The sequence below is a fragment of the Neovison vison genome, chromosome 4 (assembly GCF_020171115.1).
Source record: "Neovison vison isolate M4711 chromosome 4, ASM_NN_V1, whole genome shotgun sequence".
Taxonomy (NCBI): domain Eukaryota; kingdom Metazoa; phylum Chordata; class Mammalia; order Carnivora; family Mustelidae; genus Neogale; species Neogale vison.
In genome coordinates this window covers 228961994-228981893 of record NC_058094.1, presented here as the reverse complement: position 1 = coordinate 228981893, position 19900 = coordinate 228961994, and positions in this window count along the sequence as shown.

Below are 19900 nucleotides of genomic sequence, written 5' to 3'. Positions count from 1 at the left end.
TAAAATATGAAAATATATTATTTTAATTTAACTAGTTTCCAGTGTAACAGCCACCTCCTGTATGTCTTCAACGGTTAATATTTGCTCCATCATTTCCATTTTGGCCATGTTCTTGGAAGTCAAGACTGTTACACACATACACACACACACACGCACACACACACACACCGTTTTTCTTTTTTTCTCTTCTTTTTTTCTTTTTTTTTCTTTTTTTGGACAAACTGGAAGAACTCTGTTATTTTTAACTTCAAAGAATTTATTAGAAAATAATATTTTTTAAAAGCGCACATAGTGATAAGCCCACAAGAATGGAGCCTGTAGTTTGTACAGAGAAAAACAAAGGATGTTTTTGCATTAATAAATTGAGAAATTACTGCTGTAAATTTACTAAAATGTATTTTTGAATATTTTGTAATAGTTTTATAGAAATAAAATGTGCCACGCACAGACTGGTTAGTATATAATAACTAAGAACTCCTGTCGCAGCCCCGTTTTCTTTTCTATTCTGGCTTCTTTGTCTGGGAAACCTGGTGCTGACAGGAGGGCCCAGTGTGACCTTTAGATGTGTTGCTTATACTGTGAATTCAGATCAGCTTAAGTAGGAAACCAAAGTAGGAAACCAGACCAGCTTGTTTATTCCCACGGCTGGAGGGACCTCAGCTCTGTTCCTGTGTGTCGTGGGAGGGGTCTGGGCACTCCAGAGGCGGGGGTGCCATGTGCGGGAGCCACTCCGCTCCCACCACCCAGCCCGGAACTCTCTCCCCGCGTTCCGTGGACTTGTCGGCAGACCTCGGGCCCTCCCCTGGTGGCCCCCACTTGGAGAGCCTGGTCCTCTGGCCTCGAAGGGAGGCGGCCCCTAACTGCTTTGTGAAGTCTGGGGGTGCCATTTCCAGATGGGTCCCCAAGGAGAGGGCCAAGTGTTGACCTTCTCTGAGCCCCCCGCCCCAGGACCCTGTGGCAGATCCACTGAGAAGCGCACATTCTGCACCTGCTCCCGGGGCGGGGGGCCCACACCCCACCCCGCGCAGTCGCAGCTGCTCGTCTCTGGGCTGCTGGGCTCCTTGGGCCACATTGGTGTCGTCGAGTCCAAGCCGTTTGTCTGGAGTGGTTATTCGGTGTAGACTTTCCTCCCTAGGGTACGGTCCCATTTCAGTGGGCACCGTGTGGCTGGTGCCGTAGGTCAGCTGCATCTGGAGGGAGAAGTCCTCACGCTTGGCTTGTGTTGGAGACTCGGCGGAGGGGCTCGGCCCTTGGCTGTCACTCTCCGCGTTCTGGTGCATCAGAGGCTACTGTCCCGACGTGTGCTTTGGGCCTAGTGTGTGAGCAGGCTCAGCTCTGGGAGGGAGGCTGCGTGCGAACCTGGCCTGCGAGCACCTTCAGCCTGTCTGGAGGCTGGTTTGGGAACAGGACAGAGCCCGACGGCTTCGGCCAGGGGCTGGAGATTCTGCATATAAGGCCGGGCCTGGGGTGGCGTCCTCAGCCAGAAGCACAGGCCCCCAAGGGCTGCTATGTGGCGGGTCCAGCGTGCTGGACCTCTTCCAGGAGGCCGTGGGCCTGGAAGGACGGCACTGGGGCCAGGGGGCCGGGCCCACACCCCGGAGCCTGCCCTCTGCTGGCTTCCGTGGGGCCGGGCCCTCCAGCCAGGAGTGGTCCTCGGTTTGTGTCTGTCAGACTTTCCTTTGGTCTTCTAGGTGGTTGGCAGGGGTGAGGTTCGCGGTCCCTGGTGGAATTTGGCGCTTTCAGCTCTGTTGACCGTCCTGTTCTGAGTCTAGCCCTGGCGTCCCCAACAGCTCTGGCTTTGTGGATTGCCGGACTCAGCGGTCAGCCTGCTCGGCCCAAGGGAGCATGGGTGCGCGGGCCAGGTCCCAAGGGACCCATCTGTTGGGGACCACCAGTGCGGGGGCACACTGGCCTGACCCTCCCCAATCAGGAGTGGTGGTGGCCCCTCTCACTGCTCCCCCGCCCCCCCTGCTCCGCGTCCACAGCCGCTCACCCACCTTCACATTCAGAATCCACCGTCTTGTGGCCGAGAAAAGGGAGCCACGCCGTAGGGAAACCCGATACAGGCACCAGAGGGTGCGGTCCGCTCCCAGGGCACGCGGCGTCCACGGCGCCCTCCGGGTGCGTGGGGTGGAGAGTCTGTGCGGAATGTCCACGCGGTGTCTCGGCCGCCTCTCTCGTGACTAAGTGCATATCTATTCCTGTCAAAAGCGTGTATCACAATGTACTTGAAACTGTTCTCTTTGTGCTCTATTGTTTGAATAATTAAAGCAGTTACAGAGACCTCCGGCCCTGTCTGTTCTGTGGCACGAATCCTGTCCCCCGCAGTCCTCACATTGTGCTGGAAGGTAAAAGGCAGAGTCTCCGGGAGGCCCCAGCCGTGCAGGCCTCGGTGGCGGGGTATGACCCGGCTGGGGAGGGCTCCCCCGCGCGGATGCACGGGGCTGGGACACTGGGGGACGAGGTGGCGCTGTCCGGTCCTGGTGGAGACCCTCGGCTGCCGGCATCACACCCGCAGGGCAAACAGGGGCCAGACCTGCAAAGAATGCCAGTTGGTTGCAAGATTTGGTAAGAAAGTGGCAACGCCCCGGCGGTGAGCCAGCGGCAGGGCTGGTGCGGGACAAGCCCTCCGACCGCGTTCTGAGCTCTCCATGGCGTGTCCTTCCGCAAGGACGCGGTGCTCGGAGGGGTTGGGAGGCCCTGGGAGGTGGGTTTCCAGGCGGCTTCTCATGAGCAAGTCCCCGGACACGTGGTGAGCCCTGGTTTGGGGCACGCGCTCCGCTGGGCCTACGTTTTCCGACAGGGGTTGGCAAATGACAGCCACGAGCTATGGGTTTTTAGGTATTTTTTTAAGGGAAAAAAAAAACCCCTGAAGAATAAGATTTCATGACAGATTAAAATTATAGGAAGTTCAGACTTCTGTGTCCAACCATAAAGTTATCTCGGAGCACCCTGTCCCTCCCACCCCCCGCCCCACCCTGGCTAATTCCTTCGCACTCTGTCTGGCAGAGGCTTGGGGCACAGAAGATGCTTCGGGAGCCACAGGGCCCACAAGCCTGAGGTCTCTACTCGCTGGATCCTTACGGACACAGTTTGCCACCCGTGGTCTAGGACGGGAGGACTTTGGCCGTGCCTCGGAGGCAGGAGGCTGGGGCGGTGTGTGCACACCTGCAAAGCCCCTCCCCGCCCACTTCTGTCCTTACTCAGAGCCACGGAGAGGGTGGCAGATTCAGGGAGAGCCAGCAGCGGCCGCTGGGACCTGCGGCATCAGAGGCACAGCTGAGCGCACAGCCGGTGTGCGCCAGCCCGGAAACGGCCTGTCACGCAGGGCGGGCCGGGACCAAGAGCAGAGGAAGACGGGCTCGTGAGAAGAGCCCCCAGGGGAGAGATCAGAAAGTCTGGATTTGAGATAATCTTTCCCTTTTTGGGCTAAGTTTTATTTTCTCCAGTTAAGAAGAAAGCCCCTAAGAAATAAAATTCACATTTTACCCTCTAAGCGAGCTCAGGGGCCTGCTCCGCGAGACGTGGACACGGAATATCACCTTTTTAGTGCGTGTCTGTGGTTCTTGCCGGGGGGCCGCTGTGTCCCCAGAACGGGGGAGCTGGCCTGAGTAAGGGGGCTGGAAAACCTGAAGACTGCAGATAAATTCTAATAGATATTATGCCCCAAATGCAAGGAAACCACGGCCCTGAACAAGAGATCTCCGTTTCTGGACGCCATCCCCCAGGTCAGGGCCCAAGTGTTGGCTTCCAGGGGAAACTGACGCCCTCTCCACCGGGTGCTGCCCCTCGCCGGCGGGGGATTTCCTTCCTCCACACCCAGGAGAGGGCAAGGGTTCGCTTGGACAACCTGCCTCTGCCAGGCAGAAACACAAGCCGCTCCCGGGTCCCTGCGTCTGCCTCCCGGCCGCCGTCCATGACCTCGGCATCCTAACACACCCCTCGGCCAGGCTGTGCCCAAGCCGCTCGCTCAGTGCCGGGCCACCCAACGGGAGCCTGAGCAGGAGCCTGTCCGAGAGGCAGGGTGGTGGGAGGAGGTAGTGGGGGTCCGACATTGGCCGCGTCGGATCGACCGACCCCCACGAGTGGGCTCCGCCCGAGAACACCCTTGCACCCGGCAGCTCCCCTCCGGGGCGTCACTGACGCCGGCCTCGTGGTTGTTCCCCCGACTGGGTGCTGCCTGCGGGAAGGCACAGTCCTCCTTCCCCAGCCGGGGGCGCTGGGGGTCTGGGGTGAGCCTCGGCCCAGCCCCCAGCCCCAGCTCCCTGCAGGGCTTCCCCTCAGGGCTTCTGTGGCCAACTCCCTTCCACCCCCAGCCCTCGGCCGGGCAGTTCCCACTGCGGCCCTCCTGGCGGGGTCCCCCTGCGCCCCACAGTGCGGGGCCAGGGCCTGGGGAAGCCTGTGGGAGCAGGAGGCCGCCCGCTCCTCCCAGTGCAGGCCGCGGCCCTGCGTGCGGGGAGAGCTCCTGCCAGCCGCCTGTGCCCTCCACGCTGCCCCTGGTCATGTCAGGCTGTGTGCGAGGAGGCTGGGAGCGGAGGGAACTGGGGAGATCCGGGGGTCTGGGTCAGCAGGGCCCGCCGCCCAGGGCTCAGTCCCCCAGCGCCGCCGGCCCAGCCTCCGCCGCCTCCAGCCAGCGGGACCGCGCTCCCCAGAGTGGAGTCCGAGCGCCCTCTGCTGGCCGCGCTGCGAGAAGGCGGGCGCGGACACCGGCCCCGCGGCCCCGCCAGCAAAGCCAGGGACGGTGACCAGCGGCTGGGGCTCATCAAAACAGATGTCCAGGTGTCTTCAGAGAGCAAGGGACAGCAGATCGAGCCCCAGAGAGGAGTGCCCGAGGGAGGGGACATGACGGGTCGGCTGCAGTGCGTGGTGTGGGCTGTCCCCTGCGTCAGAGCGGCCTGCCCTCCTCGCCCTCCGTGACCCAAATTAAAGCTCAACCGTCCCCGCCGGGCGGCGGACCGGGTCTGGGTGGTGGGTTGACACTCTCCAGGATGACTTCATTCTTGGATACCAGCGGCCAGCGGGGAGGAACAAGTTGTCCTTGTCCCCCGTCTTGGGGGGAGCCGTGTTGCTTCTCTGCTGGGAGCTGCCGCTCCATGTCCCCCACCCCCACCGCCTCGGTCTGGGCACCGGGCGCTGCAGAGGGAGGGGCGGCCGCAGCTGTGTGCAGAGCCAAGAGCTTGGGCAGACCCTCCTCCCAGCGGGTCTGGGGCTGCGGCGCAGGCCTTGCCGGGCCATGCGGCCGGGACCAGGCCCCTGGTCTCCACAGCCCTCGGCTCCTGTCCCTGGACACAGCTTCGCACACCTTGGGGCAAATGGGCGACCCGAGGGGAGGTTTATAGGAAGGATGGAGCCGCACGGGGGGATAGTGGTCACGGGGGCCTGAGAAGCCCTGGGGCATGGGAGCCACGCTCCTCCTCTGTGTGGTCTGGGCCTCACCGAGAGGGAGCCAGGGACCGGGGACCTTGTGGCCCCACCACGACCCACCCCTGGATCTGGAAGGGCTGCGGACACAGGGAGGGGAGGTGTCCTTGGCAACCCAGAAATGCTCTGGCTCGAATCTGAACGTTGTGGGGCTGGAGGCACTTGGATTCTCTGTGAACAGACCCTTGAGGTCATCCTCGGTGGGGTCACTGCCACCGGTACCCACTGTCTTCTGAGAGCTGGTGGCCATGCCAGGCTGGCCGCCTCGGGGAGACACGGAACAAGAATGTAATGAAGCTTCCTTGCAGGGTGACTGGCCTGGAGAGGACCGCACATCCTCAACTGGAAAGAAGAGGTGGCCTCCCGCCCGCCGGGGGTTCCTGCCCGCCCCGTCGGGGGGCACATTGTGGCCATGACATGGTGTCCTGCCGCTACCACCAGGACTGCTGGGTGCCGAAGCGGGGTCGGATGCCGCATGGTGGGGGTGGAGGGCAGAGCTACAGACTGAACTCACCCGCTCTCCAGGCTACTTCCTTCCAGAAAGCACTTTCCTCCCCGCTGGCCCCAATCAGAGCCCAGGGGTCACTTCGATGGGGACCCAAGGCCACGGCGGATCTCCGGGCAGCCTCCAGGGCTGGGAATCAGGGAAAGCGTCCCCTCAAGGCATTCTCCTTTTTAAGGGAGAAGTTTCAGGGATGGCAGAACCTCTAGTGCGCCAGAGCTCATCAGGTGTCCAGAACCTTCCGTGCTGGAGTTGGGGTAAGCCTGTGCTGCGCCCAACCATGTCAGACCCCCGTGGTGAGAAGCGTGACCTGGAGCACGCCCCCCTCCGCCCCCGCCGCAGGAGCGCTGACAGCCTCCATGCTCCCTGTCCTGACCAGGCCACGGACTGACTTCAGAGGCAGCCCATGGGTTTGGGGAGCCGCTGAGGTCACTGCTTTCCCCCTGTTTCCGGGGCCAGATTGGGAGCGAGAGATGGAAGCCGGAGGGCATCTCCTGCCATGGCTCTGAGCCCCGCGTCCCTGTCCCCGGGGGGCGGCCCGGAGGCTCCACCCCTCAGTGTCGTCCCTGTCCGGCTCCCAGTGAAGAGCCTGGGTGCACATCCCTGAGAGAGACACGGACTGTCCCAAGGACCCCCATGCCCATGCCCTCTCTCATGGGAATTCTTTCTCCCCCAGGCTGAGGCCGGAGGGGCCAGGAGGAGGCCAGCCCCCAGGACGGGGCCAGAACCAACAGGGAAACTGAGCCAGCCGTGCCCAGAGCCCGGGGAGTTCCACAGGGGGCTGGAGAGGGCTGCCCGGAGACCTGGCCTCAGCAGAGGGAGCACCGTACGTCCTCGGGCCCCAACTACCTGCCCCTGTGGGAAGACACGACAAAGACCCAGAGCCCCAAGGCGGCTTATCAGAGAGGTGGGAGCAGAGCCGGGGGAAGTGGACCCTGGGTTCTGGCCGTTCCGGGCTGAAGCGAATCTAGGCTGCACCCGCTCCCCGCACAGTGGGTCAGGGTCTGGCGGACTTGGGTAGGTGCAGATTTGCTACTTTCCCGTACTTGCCTAGTTCGCTGTAAGGAGTCCACTTCCACCGCTCAGAAGGACAAACTTACCGCTAGCTTCGCAGGGCACCGACCTGCTACTGTCATCGCAGGGCTGTGGCTGGCGGTCCGGGCCCCACAGCCGGCAGCCCCCCACCTCTGCGGGCCGGGTGGGGAGGGCGGGCAGCAGCGGGGGCCCCAGGGGCGACCGGCACTGAGCCACGATGAGCCCGGCCTGGCCAGGGCCCCCTGCAGCATTTGACGCCAGGACCCCAGGGGTGGGCCCCCAGACCTCTGTGGAGGCCCGAGCTGTGCCCCATGCTCTGCGGTGGCCACACGCCCCCCCGCCCCAGCTGGAGCACTGAGCTATTTATAGGCGGTGCTCCCATGGCGGTCCTAGAGACGAGGTGTTCCGTCAAAAAAGAGTCTTTTTAGGTCAGGGAAATGAGTTTAAAAATACTTTTGTCTGCCTGCGACTATGCCAGGCAGAGGGACATGGGCTCTGCCACTCTGCGCAGCCACACACGGGCTTCTTCCGGGGGGACGCGCTCTGGGCAGCCTTGGGGGCTCCCCACCCGCAGGCCAGCCCAAGCCCCGAGCCCCGGCTCCGAGAGGCTGGGGTCCCCTCACCTGCCCCCACCCGCCGGCTGCTGGTGACCTCCGCTCTGCTCATGGGGCAGGGGGACCCCCAGAGCAGCTTCCTAGGAGCCGGGCTCCCCGCGCCCCCTTCCCACAGCACAGAAGGTGTGGGACATGAGGCGCATCCGCACAGACACACCCGGAGAAGGTTTCCCAGTGTGGCCGTGTGTGCACCTGAGTGTGCAAGTCTTCCGTGCGTGTGAGCGAGTGTCTGAGGGGAGTGTGAGTGTGTGGGTTGCACGCAGGTTGCACGCGGGTGTGCGGCGTGCGGTGAGGGGTGTGGCGTGGGTGGGCTGCGCCAGTGTACCGGTGAGTGTGAATGAGACTGTGGTGAGTGTGCAGGGCCCGAGTGCGTGTGTGAGTGTGCAAGCACGTGGGCGTGTGCGGCGGGCGTGCGTGGGCGTCTGTGTGAGTGTGGGAGGGGCCGGCAGTGGGCGGGTGGCCTTTCCAGGACGGTGGGGAGCCGCCTCCCTCTGAGCGGGGCACCTGCGGCCGGACGTCAAGGGCACCGCAGGTCAGGGAGCTGGGGAGGCCGCCTTCTCCCTGCGAGGGCAGCGCTAGCTTAGACGCCACGCGAGAGCCCTGGGGAATCAGACTTGAAGCCACGTCTTAAATATCAAATCCTCCTCCGAGATCAGGTTTTGAGAGGAACATGGAGGGTGGCTGCCCTGGGGCCGTGGGGCCAGGGACAGCAGAGAGGCGGGTGCGGTGGAAGTGCGGCAGCCCAGGCCTCCGGCTCCCGCAGGCGAACGCGCTCCCTCCCTGCCCGAGGGTGAGTGGCGGAGAAAATGGGGCACGGAGCCAATGGGGATTCTGGGTTTTTTGGTTTTGGTCAGGAAGTTGCTCGCTAGGCCTCTTAGGAACTTACAAGGCTGTTCTAGGGGCTAAGAAGGACCTTAAAGGAGCCACGCACTTGGGAACTCCTGGGGGGCTCAGTCTTAAATGTCTGCCTCTGGCTCAGGTCATGATCCCAGGGTCCTGGGATCGAGCCCCATGTCGGGCTCTCTGCTCAGTAGGGAACCTGCTTCTCCCTCTGCCTCTGCCAGCTTGTGCACTTTCTCTGTCTCCCAAATAAATAAATAAAACCTTAAAAAAAAATTCATGCACTCTTCAAGTTTCCTAGCCGGAGAGGAAGAGACCCACATGACTAGCCGTGAAACAGGGAATGGTTTCTCCTTCCCATCTTTATCACCGACAAGCGATAGCGACTCTGCACCAGGTTTTCCTCCCACGGCCCTGAAACTGCTCTCTTCCCCTCACAGATGAGGACAGTAACCTCTCGGAAAGCAAATGGTTTTTCCCAGATGGCCCAGCTGAGGGAGGGAGCTGGGACTGGAACGTTCTGTTTTGGAGCCCTCGGTGGGCCTTGCCCCGCCAATCCACCCGCCGCCGGCCTGTCCCCCCTCCTCCCCGATCCGGCCTGTCCCCCGACCGCTCCTCCCGGACCCTCAGGCCTGGCCTGTCTCCCCAGGAACGATGTCCCTCCTTGCCCTCTCACCTCTTCAAACTCTGCCTGGCGCCCAGCCCCCAGCTCGCCAGAGTAAAGGGCGGGGGAAGTGGGAAGAGGAAGAGTCTTTAAAAACTTGGTGTCTGTGGACTTGGTGTGGGACTGGGGGCAGGGCGGCCACGGTAAGTCATGTCACCGTGACACCGCGCGGCAAAGTCACCAAAGCCCGGGAGGTCCGTGTCCACCGGCCTAGCAACTCTACTGCGGGCATCGGTGTCAAGGGAACGGCCAGACTTGCTCGTGCTCGGGTCCTGTCATATTTCCGCGGGGGCGTCCGTAGCCCGCCAATCTAGCAGCAGCTTCCGTGTCCACCGCTAAGGAATTAGTTCAATAAATTCGGGAACGTCCTACAAATACAGTACGGTTAGGCAAGATGCGCTAAAACACGCTCAGCTTCATGAGGAAATAGTCACAACACGTCATTCAGGGAGGATGGCTGGTGCCGGAACCTTGCTCCTGGATCCCACTTCCGTGTGTGTGCGCGCGCGCGCGTGTGCTTTCTTAGAAAACGGTTCGGACGCACACTGACATCTCACCAGTGACTGTCTCCGGCACAGCAAGTGACCTCATTTCCCCACTTGCTTACCTATATTTTCCACATTTGTCTCAATGACAATTTACAACTATGTAAGCAAAAATAAAATATTTTAGTTTGAAAACATTTAAGAAATTCTTTGCCCTGTTTCCCCTCTAAATCCATCCTAGTGACCCCAGGTCACCAGTAAATCCTGCCACAGCTGCCAAGATGCTGCCCGAGTGGGAATCCAAGAGATCTGGGTGTCTCTGCATTTGCTATTGCTTCCAGAACATTCTAAAGGATCAAGAGTCATTTGGAGAAGCGTCTTGTAGAGTCTGGGATGAAAACAAACGAGACCAAGTGTGTCCGCAAAGTGGTGGGGCTCATTCGTCAGGCTCGAAACCAGCACCCAAACGGATTCCCAGAATGTTCTCATTGGTGGGAAAAGGACTTTCCCACAGGAATGGCGTCTCCCCCCAGGGAGGAGCACAGGGGACGGGAGAGCCAGGCTCAGCTCTCAGATCCGCGCAGGCCAGCGGGCCCTCCACGAGCCACGGCCACTCCCGCGTGTTCTCCCACCCACCGCCTCAGTGCCCAGGGGCAGCTCTGCGCCTGTGCGCCTCGGCTCGCGGGGGCCGCGCGGCGACCGTCTGGCTCCCCGGTGCCCGGCCCGGGCGGGAGGCCGCGCAGCAGGCGTTGGGTAAGCACCGAACCGACGAGCGACCCCACGAAGGCAGGCAGGCAGGAGCGGGCTCTGGCGGGAACTGCAGCTCGCCCGTGCCGGTGGGAGCACCACGTGCGGGGGAGCCCAGGGAGGAGGCCCGGCCCGCAGGAGGGGCAGGCCCCGCTCCTGGAGGAGCCCACACCCCGCACCCCTGCGGCACTCTGCGCCCCCGGAACCGACCTGGGGCCCATCATCTGGGAGAGGCTACTGCAAGGCCCCCCTGACCCAGATAAGCCCGGCAAGGGATGGGAGGCACAGGAGACTCGCCCCGAGGACGGAAGAGCCCCTGTAACAGCCCCCGCGACGTCAGGGTAGAGCAGACGCGCACACACGAGCATGTCCCCCGTTACCTAGAGTCACGTTTCCAAACCTTCCCAAGACTCTTCGCCAGTCAGCCGGTGGCTCTGAGTGGCGCGTGCGGCACAGGCCGGCACCCCACGCGAGCGGCCCCGGAGCTCAGGGACACGAGCCACTTGGTGCCCAAGTGGGACTTGGGACTTGGTGCCCATGCCTCCGCAGTGCTCCCTCTCCCCTGCGTGCCCCAGGACCCGACACCAGGAGCATCCCAGCCAGGCTGGGGACGCAGACCCTGGCCAACACGGGGTGGTCCCATCGGCCCTGCAGCCACTGCCTCCCCGCGCTGCTGGGGCTCCGGGGGCACCATCTGATTCTAGAGCTATCGGGGGGATGTTCCGGCTCTCCTCGACCCACAGCTCCTGCCACCACGCCTCCAACAGGGGCTGCGATGAGACACTGCCTCTAACCAACACGGTAGCGAGGGGGAAACGGAGCCGCTCCGGCGTCACGGCGTGAGTGTGCCCTGGAACCCCCCGTGACCTTTCTGGACGATGGCAGACAGAATGTGTCGGAACAGAGGATGTGCGGGCACCGGGTCAGCGATCCTGCCGCCGGAACCCCTCCAAGACTCACGTGCTCACGGCCACCCGACACTCTAACGGGCAGAGTCCGACGGGCCCCGCGTGGGTCTGGTTCATTACCCGTGGGAGCAGCCGGCGGAGCGCTTGCCGGCAACGGTCCCCGCGTGGCCCGCGGACGTCCGACCGTGTGTGAGCCGCGGGATCCAACACAGCCTCTGCTCCACGTGCACCTGAGCCCCCAGGACATGCCGCGGACTCCCGCCCGTCTGCCGGTTTTCCCGAGCAGAAACGGGAATCCATGCTTCGCCCTGCCACGAGCACGCAAACCAAACCCGCCTGCAGCGATGGCCGTGGACGGCTCCTCGGGGCCGGCTTTCAGGGCTTTCCACCGTCCTCGTGCCACAGGGAAGTTAAGACGTAGCCTTTGGAGTCACGTAGATGTGGGGACCCGACGCGGGCACCAGGCCCCTCCGAGCGCCGTGACCCTGGGGACGGCCTCACTCAGGACGGCTCACGGTCCACGGGGTCGCCCCACGGGAAGCAGCACCCATGCTGCCCGTGCATGTGACGGGCGTAACGCACAATGCCAAGCCCAGCACCCAGAGTCCCAGGAAGGGGGAGCTCCGGCCACTTGTGCCCCAAGACGCCGGACGTAACCGGGGGTGCTGCCGGGGGAGGCTCTCATTGCAGGATCCTTCCTCAGATGGTGCACGGGCGGGCACTCACGGGGGCATCCGGCACTGGTCATGTGCAACAACACGCACGCAGGGGTGCCTCGGTGCTCGCTGGTGATGGCCGTGGTGGGAAGCGCCCACTCTCGGAGCCATGAGGGGCGGAAAACACAGGGTGTCTTAGAGTCAGTGTCACATAATACACCGCAGACATCGTTTCTAGTGGGGGACTCAGTCATTACACGTCTGCCATTGGCTCAGGTCATGATCCCGGGGTCGGAGGATCGAGCCCCACATCAGGCTCTTGGGATCAAGCCCGACATCGGGCTCCCTGCTCAGCGAGGACTCTGCTGCTCCTCCCTCAGCCGCTTCCCCTGCTCGTGCTCTGTCTCTCTCCAATAAATAAATAAAATCTCTAAAAAAAAAAAAAAGCACTATAATAGTCTATTTTTTCAAGCCAACAGGGACACTTATTTATTTGCAACACATATTGAAAATAAGCACGTATGTGTTTACCAGAAGCCTGGGGCTTCCAGGACGACGCGGCGCGGCCACGTGCAATCCAGGAGCACGGGCTGAAGGACGGACGGCCAGCAGCGGCTGACTTCCAGGGGGGCTGAAGGTCCGCCCATGCCCCGGGGCCCCACAGGGATCAGCAGAAAGCGCTGCTTTCCACAGACACAGCCCCGGCTCTGGCTCGGCGACGCACCTTGTGCCGCATCAGCTCTTGAACCCCCCACTGGCTGGTCTCCCCGAGCCGACTCGGTGGGCTACGGCCGGCCTGCAGCTCAGGCCCTGCCTGGTGCGCCTCGACCGAGGGGGCCACGGGGTGTGGTCCCCGCCCGCAGGGTCTGCCGCGCCGGACCTCCCAGAAGCCCCCGCGGCTTGTCTCCTCGCCGACTCCAGCCCCAGCAGCGAACTGAGCGGAAGCGCCTTCCTACTCAGTGGCCAGCGCAGCCAGTGGGGAGCCCGAGGTGCCCCGGCCAGGTGCTAGCAGCGGGTGCGGGCCAGAGCCCTTTTGCTCCCGGAGAAGTTCGGGTTGCCGCCGGCGGGAGGAGCTGGGGCGGGAAGTTGCCATGACTCCCTCACTGATGACCTCGCCACCCCTGAGCGGCAAGCACGGGCCCGGGTCCTGTGGACTGAGCAGGAAAAGCAGCAGAAACACCTTCCTTCCCTCCCGGGTCTACGGAGACAGTAAGACAGGCCTGTGAGCCACAGACCGAAGACACTGTAGCATGCCGGGTGCAGCAGATTCTATGCGGGCACAACAAGAGGGTGGGACCTTCTTCCCCTCACGACACAGTGACCGTGACCCGGGGGCTCTCTTCCTATTAACAGGCACCAGCTGTGATCACACACGGTCAGCTCCCGGTCCCCCAGGCCTGGGCATGGACGGACTTTCCCGAGCTCCGTGCATGGGGCTGGGGCCCGTGTGGAGGGCCGCTCTGTGCAGGGACTCGGAGAAAATGCCGCTGCACGAGGAGGCTACAGAAACCCGCGGCAGGGCACCACCAGGCCCAGCATGTGTCCAGACACGTGCCGTGGGGCCAGGCAGGGGGCGGCCGGCCACCTGAAGCAGGCTGGGCCATCAGACACTTGGCTCGACGCGTCCCGGGGCAGTCAGGGCTGCAGAGCCTTCTCTGCCTCGGGCCAAACCTAGCTGGAAACTGAGCCTCAAAAGAGCCGAGCGAACCATTAGACCGGTGGCCTTCCAGAGCAGAAGTGGACGCTCTCTGCAGCAGACGCCCAGAACGTCTGATCCAAGGTCACTGGACGTCCGCAAAAGCAAGCGACAGGACTCGAGGCCCCGGGGGCACAGTCTGGTACCAGGAGCTACGCGGGCAGCACAGGAATGGAGCAGGGGGGACCCTGGAGGGAGTGGGGGCAGGCCATGACCCTGCCCAGGGAGGCGTGTTCTAGGACGCGGAGGAGGGCAGGGCTGCCGGGCAGGGGGAGCAGAAGCAGGGGGGCAGGGGGAGGAAGTGAGGGACCGGTGTTGGTCGGCCATCGGAGCAGAGCTGACCCACACGGATGCCGTCGGCCGTGCTCACGCCGCCACTGTCGCTCTGACCACACGTCCTTTGCGGCATCTTCCAGGAGGGATTCCCAGTCCCATCTGCGTAGAGCAGAAGCCCCAGGAGCATCCTGAACGCAGGCAGCGGACTCTGTTCTAATGGCTGGCAGGAGGTAGGGGAGACGTGGGCCTCCAGAGGTGGACCTTGGAGACCAGGCTAGCCCGTGTGACCGAGCTGGGTGGCTTTCGCTGGGGTCGTAGCTGAGGAGCCAAGGGAAGGGCTGAGATCCGGGATGCTCTGGGAGACAGCACGGGCCAAGGAACAGGGTGTGTTAGAGAAGGAGAGAAGGCACCATCGACCCCCAAAGCTCGGGGCCTTGGGTGGCCTTAAGAAAGGAGCTGCCACCTGCAGCGATGCGGGGAGACCAGGGGAAAGACAAGGGTTCCGCAGAGTGGGTTTGAACCTCCGGCCGACCATCTAAGCAAAGAGGGGGTCTGCCTGCCTGGGGTCAGGGAGACAGAACGGGGAGAGGTCCAGGGGCTCCCCCCTCCTCCCAGAGCACCAGGAGGACCCAGCCGGGAGCCCAGGAGGCCAGACGGAAGAGAAGACGCTGACCCAGAGGCCACGGGAAGAACGCAGACACCTGTCCTAAGCGGAGGGGGAGACACGCGTCCTGAGGCGCCGGACTCCGGCACGGTGGGGCCCATCAGACTTCCCCGCAGAGGAGCTCCGGGGAAGTGTGGGGTTGAAAAGCCAGGTCAGGGTGCATTCAAGAGGGAATCTGAGAGAGAAAACGCAAACAGCAAGAAAGCCAGCCATGTCGGCCCGTGTGTGAGCAGAGGAAGGACGTTCCAGCTGGGAAGCCAAGTGAAGGGAGTGGCTAGCGGGGGCTGCCAGCCGGGAGCAGCGGCCGAGAAGCAGCTCCACGGGGACAAGGTCTTCAGCAGGCGGGCGGGTGGGGCTGCGGAGCAGGCCGGGAGCTGGCCTCGCACAGGAGCGGGGACAGGGACAGCGGGCACTGCGGGGGCCCCCGCGGGCAGCTGGCAGAGCCGGTGGCCAGCACGACGGGCCTGCCGTCCTGCTCCTGACGTGGGAGGCCCAGGATCACCCGAGAGAGTGGAGAGACGCTGCGCACAGTGTGGGGGGGGGCGCACGGGAAACACGCGACGGAGGTCCCCACCTGGGATGCAAGGCCGGGATCACGGGGGTCCGAGGGCTCCCAGTGAGCTCCGTCAGCCCCAGATCCAGGGGGAAGGAAGGCGCTCGAGGCGGCAGCAAGCAAGGACGGCCTAAAAACTGACCTGCCGTGAGCGGGGGAGCCTCACGCCAGGTTGAGGCGGGGCCGGGAGAACCACTGGCCTCCACCCCGGGGGGCGCTGGGCTCCTGGGGCTGTGATGCCCCAAGGGCTTTCCTAGCCATGACAATGACCATGTGGGCCTGGCACTGGGTGGCTCCGAGTAGGGGAGAGGGAGGCCCATCTCAGGGGAGGACCGTGCTGGGGAAATAACAGACGTCACGATGAAGAGGACAGGGAGCTAGGTCAGCCGGCAGCGGCGGGGAGGGCGGGCTGCCCTCCCCTCACCGACGACGGCCGCTGGCAGAGCGGGGAGCTGGAGTCTCATCTCTGGTTCTCGCCAAGGATGTGGGGTCTCAGGCCAGGTTACCTGAGTAAGTGAAGAGGCCCTCGTTCACCCTAGACCCCGAGGCATTGGGGAGGCAAGAGAGAAAGGCAGCGACACCCTCCAGGTGGCCTTGGCTCGAAGGGTGGGGCGGGGGGTGCCAGGGCGAGCCCCTGGAGACGACCCCATGCAGGGATGCGGGGGGCAGGGGCCTGGCAGCCTGGGTGGGCTCTGGGCCCGCTTACAGGATGAGCGCGGGCCCGGGAACACGGCACCGCAGGGGCCTTGTGGCTGGAGGACACGGGCCCGGGGTGGCCCCGGCTCCACAGTCCTGGAGCCCTCAGCACCGCTCCCCCAAGGCCAGGTTTCCGTCCCATTCCTGCACCATGAGTGGTGGGGGGAGGGGTGTCACCAGGGATGCACAGGCTGGGGGGGCGGGCGTGGAAGACCCGCCAGGTGCCCCGGGCCCACTCCCCCCACAACCCGAGCTCAGCTGGGGGTCTTGCACCTGATCTGCCCGGGCCAGCCCCTCGCACCCTTCCCTCACACCCCTGGCTTCCCACACCCGCCCTCTGGCCCCCAAACCCCGCCAGCTCCCTGACACTCCCCACCCTCCATTCCAGACATCCGTGAGGGTTCCTGGCACAAGTCAGGGCACGAGCGAGGCACTGGGTGGGCGTCCCGACACCAGCAGAGCGTCTGGAAACCGAGTCGCCTCCGCCGAAGCGGATGAGGGGGCCCCGCGGCCCAGCTAAAGCAGCCTTGGTCGCCCCCCGGCTGAGGGCGGGAGTCTGGCCAGGTGCGGGAAGGAGACCCTCTGCCTCCCGGTGCACGTGCAGGAACACCCCAGTGCGGCCAGAAGACAGAAGGCAGTGGGCGTGCGACTCGGAGCCGCCGCGCTCGGCAGTCTGAGGACGGCACCGGGGAGCCCTCCAGCCCAGACACCGTGCCACGCTGTCCCTTCCTGGAGCCACGTGCCCCCTGCGCGTCACTCCTGCTCGAGGACTCACTCTCCACCCCTCTCCCCCTTCAGACTCCCCAGTGAGTCATCCCCTTCCAGTGGAGGAAGGAATGTGCGCTTTGGGAGGCGGAGGACGAAGCCGGGGGTGCGGCTCAGGCACAGACCCCGCCCGCACGCAGCCCCCACACAAAGCCCTCCACCACGGCCGGCGTGGGGGCCTGGGCGGGCACCAGGCATGGACACAGGGATCCGGCAAGGAGCGTCCTTCCCCTACGGTCTCCCGCTCACTACCCGACACCCAGAGGCATTTCCAGCCCCATCTTCGGCAGAGACCCCATCGTTCAAGGCGAAGGCCAGGTTTTAGAGACCTTGCCCACGGAGTATGGATTAAAATGGGGGGAAAATGGTTTTGGCTTCAATCACTAGCCATGTTCAGATTCTGGTTTAGGGTTAAAAAGTCCATTAAGTTGGATCTAGGAAATCAATCCAAGTGTAGACCTCTGTGGGGCATCACTTCCTGCTGTTTTCCCCAAATCAGCCTCTTCTCCCGCCTTCCCTCCTCCTCACTCAGACCCGGCAGAGGCCTCCTCGTCCCCGCGGTCGGGCACATGACAGCGTGTGCCGCGGGAGGACTCCGGCAGTAACAATCCTGTCAGGCCGCCGCCAATGCTTGGCGGGACCCAAGGCCCTCCCACCCGCCTCCTCGTGGGAGCACCGTGGTCACCCCCCCGTGGTGGCCGTTGTCACTAGATTCAAGCAGGGACCATGCAGAGAGGTCAACCAAGAGAAGGGACCTTGGCCTTGAGTCCCACAACAGGGGCTTGGGGTGGAGAGTGACGGTCACTCCCGAGACGGGACACGGAGGGGGGTATCTTTCATCCCATCAGTCAAGTGAGCCCTTATCACCCACACAACTCGGGGGACTTAACGAGGCTTGATCGTCACGAGACAAGCCCTCTGCCTACAGGTAAGAAAGGTGGGCTCCGCGAGGCGGGGAGCGGTGCGGCCACCGAGCAGCCCCGACTCCCATCCCGGCACAGGGGCGCATGTGAGCCAAGGTCGGGGTCTCAAAGGTTTCCTCCAACGGGGAGGGCGAGTTACTTTAAAAATACTTTGCTCTCAGAAGAGACCAGAAATCAGCAGCACTCTGGAGCCACATGGTAAGCGTGGGTGATGCAGGAAACGCCCCGGGCCACTTCCCAACAGAAACTGGGCGTCACGCACAGTGGTGGTACACGGGTGTGACGTTAAGGGTGACCGGTGTTCTCCGGCTTCCGTGTACAAATGTCCTCCGAAAAGCTGTAGCAAGTATTTGTAATGCCTTAAAAAACGTAAAAGAAACTATAACTCCCTCCAACCAAAGCGGCACAGCGTCAGCAGAGATCCCTGCAGAGCACGGAACGCGGGTGCCGCAGTGCGGCCGCGCTGACCTTCCTGCGGGCCGCCTGTTAGAGGCCATTTCCAAGCCGGTGCGGACGGCAGAGGGGGCACACCGGGGGTCCTGGGGACACTCCCTGTCCTCGGCGGAAACAACCTGCCAGTCTTCTGGGGTTGGTGGGGGCACGCTGCTGTCCACGTGGCGGAGACGAGGGATGGACCGCATCTGAGCGGCGAGATCAAAGAAAAGCTCCAAACAGAACAGAAGTGCAAAGCATTTTATTAACAAGTCTTTCAAATTACAGTACAGCCCGAGACACGTCTCGGCATGGAGTCACACAAATGATACACACACAGTACATTTTTCCAACCATGTCACTACTGTTCTTCACATGAATTCCTGATAAAGCTGCCACAGGGATTAGCGCAAGCGAACACTGGGGTAAAGCGAGGCCACGCATCGCCCACAGTGGCAAGTGTAGTGTCCGCTAGAAAACAGGCAGCAGACCCCCCCAGAGGAAAAGCAACTCAGTCATGGGTGGTTTCTGAACTCTCAACGCGCTCCCTGCACACAGCGCACGACTCCGCCTCGGAGCCGGCAGACGGCGGCCGGCAGCGCCGCGCGTTACGGTTAGGAAGGATCACAGCGAGAGCGGTAACAAGGGGTCAAAGAGGCCACCACTTCCAGCGGAAAAACCGGCGCGCCCCAACTAACACTGAACTCATGCACAAGAGGTCCTGCAAAAGTAGAGGCGAAACAAGGGGTGAGTAGGGCAGCCGCCCGTGAGCGGCACGCCGCCGGCGGCCAGGGCGCCGCGCTCCTACAAGCCCAACTGCAAAGTAACGGAAGTCAGCCGTCGCTCCTCCAGCGGACACCTGGGGGGACAAAGCGGGAGTAAAACCTGTCAAAGCAAAGGATGAGATGCAACGGAACTGAAACACGGTGCAAAGACGTGCACAACGTCCTCGGACCCCTCCCCGAGGAGTTCTGGACGTGAGACCGGACAGAGGAGCCAGAAAGAACGCAGCGCCGGCGGCAGACGAGAAGCCCACGGCCCGAGGCAGGTGGGGAGGAGGAGGACGACATCCAGAGATGAGGAGCTCAAGGAAAGTGATTTTCCAGAAGGGGAGAGGAGCTCTCAGCGGTGGCTGATAGACGGGTGTGGGGAGGAAAAGTGCAAGAGAACAGGAAGGAGGGGGGCACGCGGGCCCCGGAGGACGGAGGCACCCGACACGGGGCAGCAGCTCGGAATGGAAAGATCTCGGGCTTCGCTGTCGCCAAACCTGGAAATTAAAGTGTGGAATTAAAGACGAAGACAGAGAGTTAAAATCCTCACAGAGGAAAAGCGATCCTGGATCCCAGGCCTGTGGAGAGCAAAGACAGATTATCAGCGCAAAGGCTCGCTCGCCCTGAAGCTCAGAGGGTGACCGTGTGCCGTGTGCTGCTGGTTCCAACGCCCACATCGGAGCCTAAGCCAACACCGCAGGCTACAAAACGGAAAAAGTCCTTTAAAAATCAGCTTCCAGTACGTGTGCCCTTACGAAGAAAACTAACTTTAAAGGAAAATCATGCCTAAAAGAACCCCAGGCTCTACTTTCTAGAGTATATTACTAAATACAGTATATATTAAAATAGGTCACTCTGCAATGTAATAAAAATTTTAAACTACATTGTTTCTCTTTAAAGGGCCTCTATTTTTCTACATGCGTTTTAAAATAAGTAAAATAAAACAGAGCAAAATACCAACATAATCTTTTTACATTTTAGTTGGTTAAAAATAAAAGGGAAAAGCAATTTCTCACTAAAGATACCTGCTCTGCCTGCCTGTCTCAACAAGATCTCCAACCACAACACAGCACAGAAGGGAGAGAGTTAAGAGTTTTAAAAACATTCTCTAGAACAGGCAGGTCACAGCATGTAAAACGAATGATCCTTCCCAACCACGCGCTCCCAGAAGAAGGTACACCTGAGATCCAATATGAATCAGGGAGTTCTGCTTTGGTTCTAGGACATAAAACCATGGGCGCTTTAAATAATGA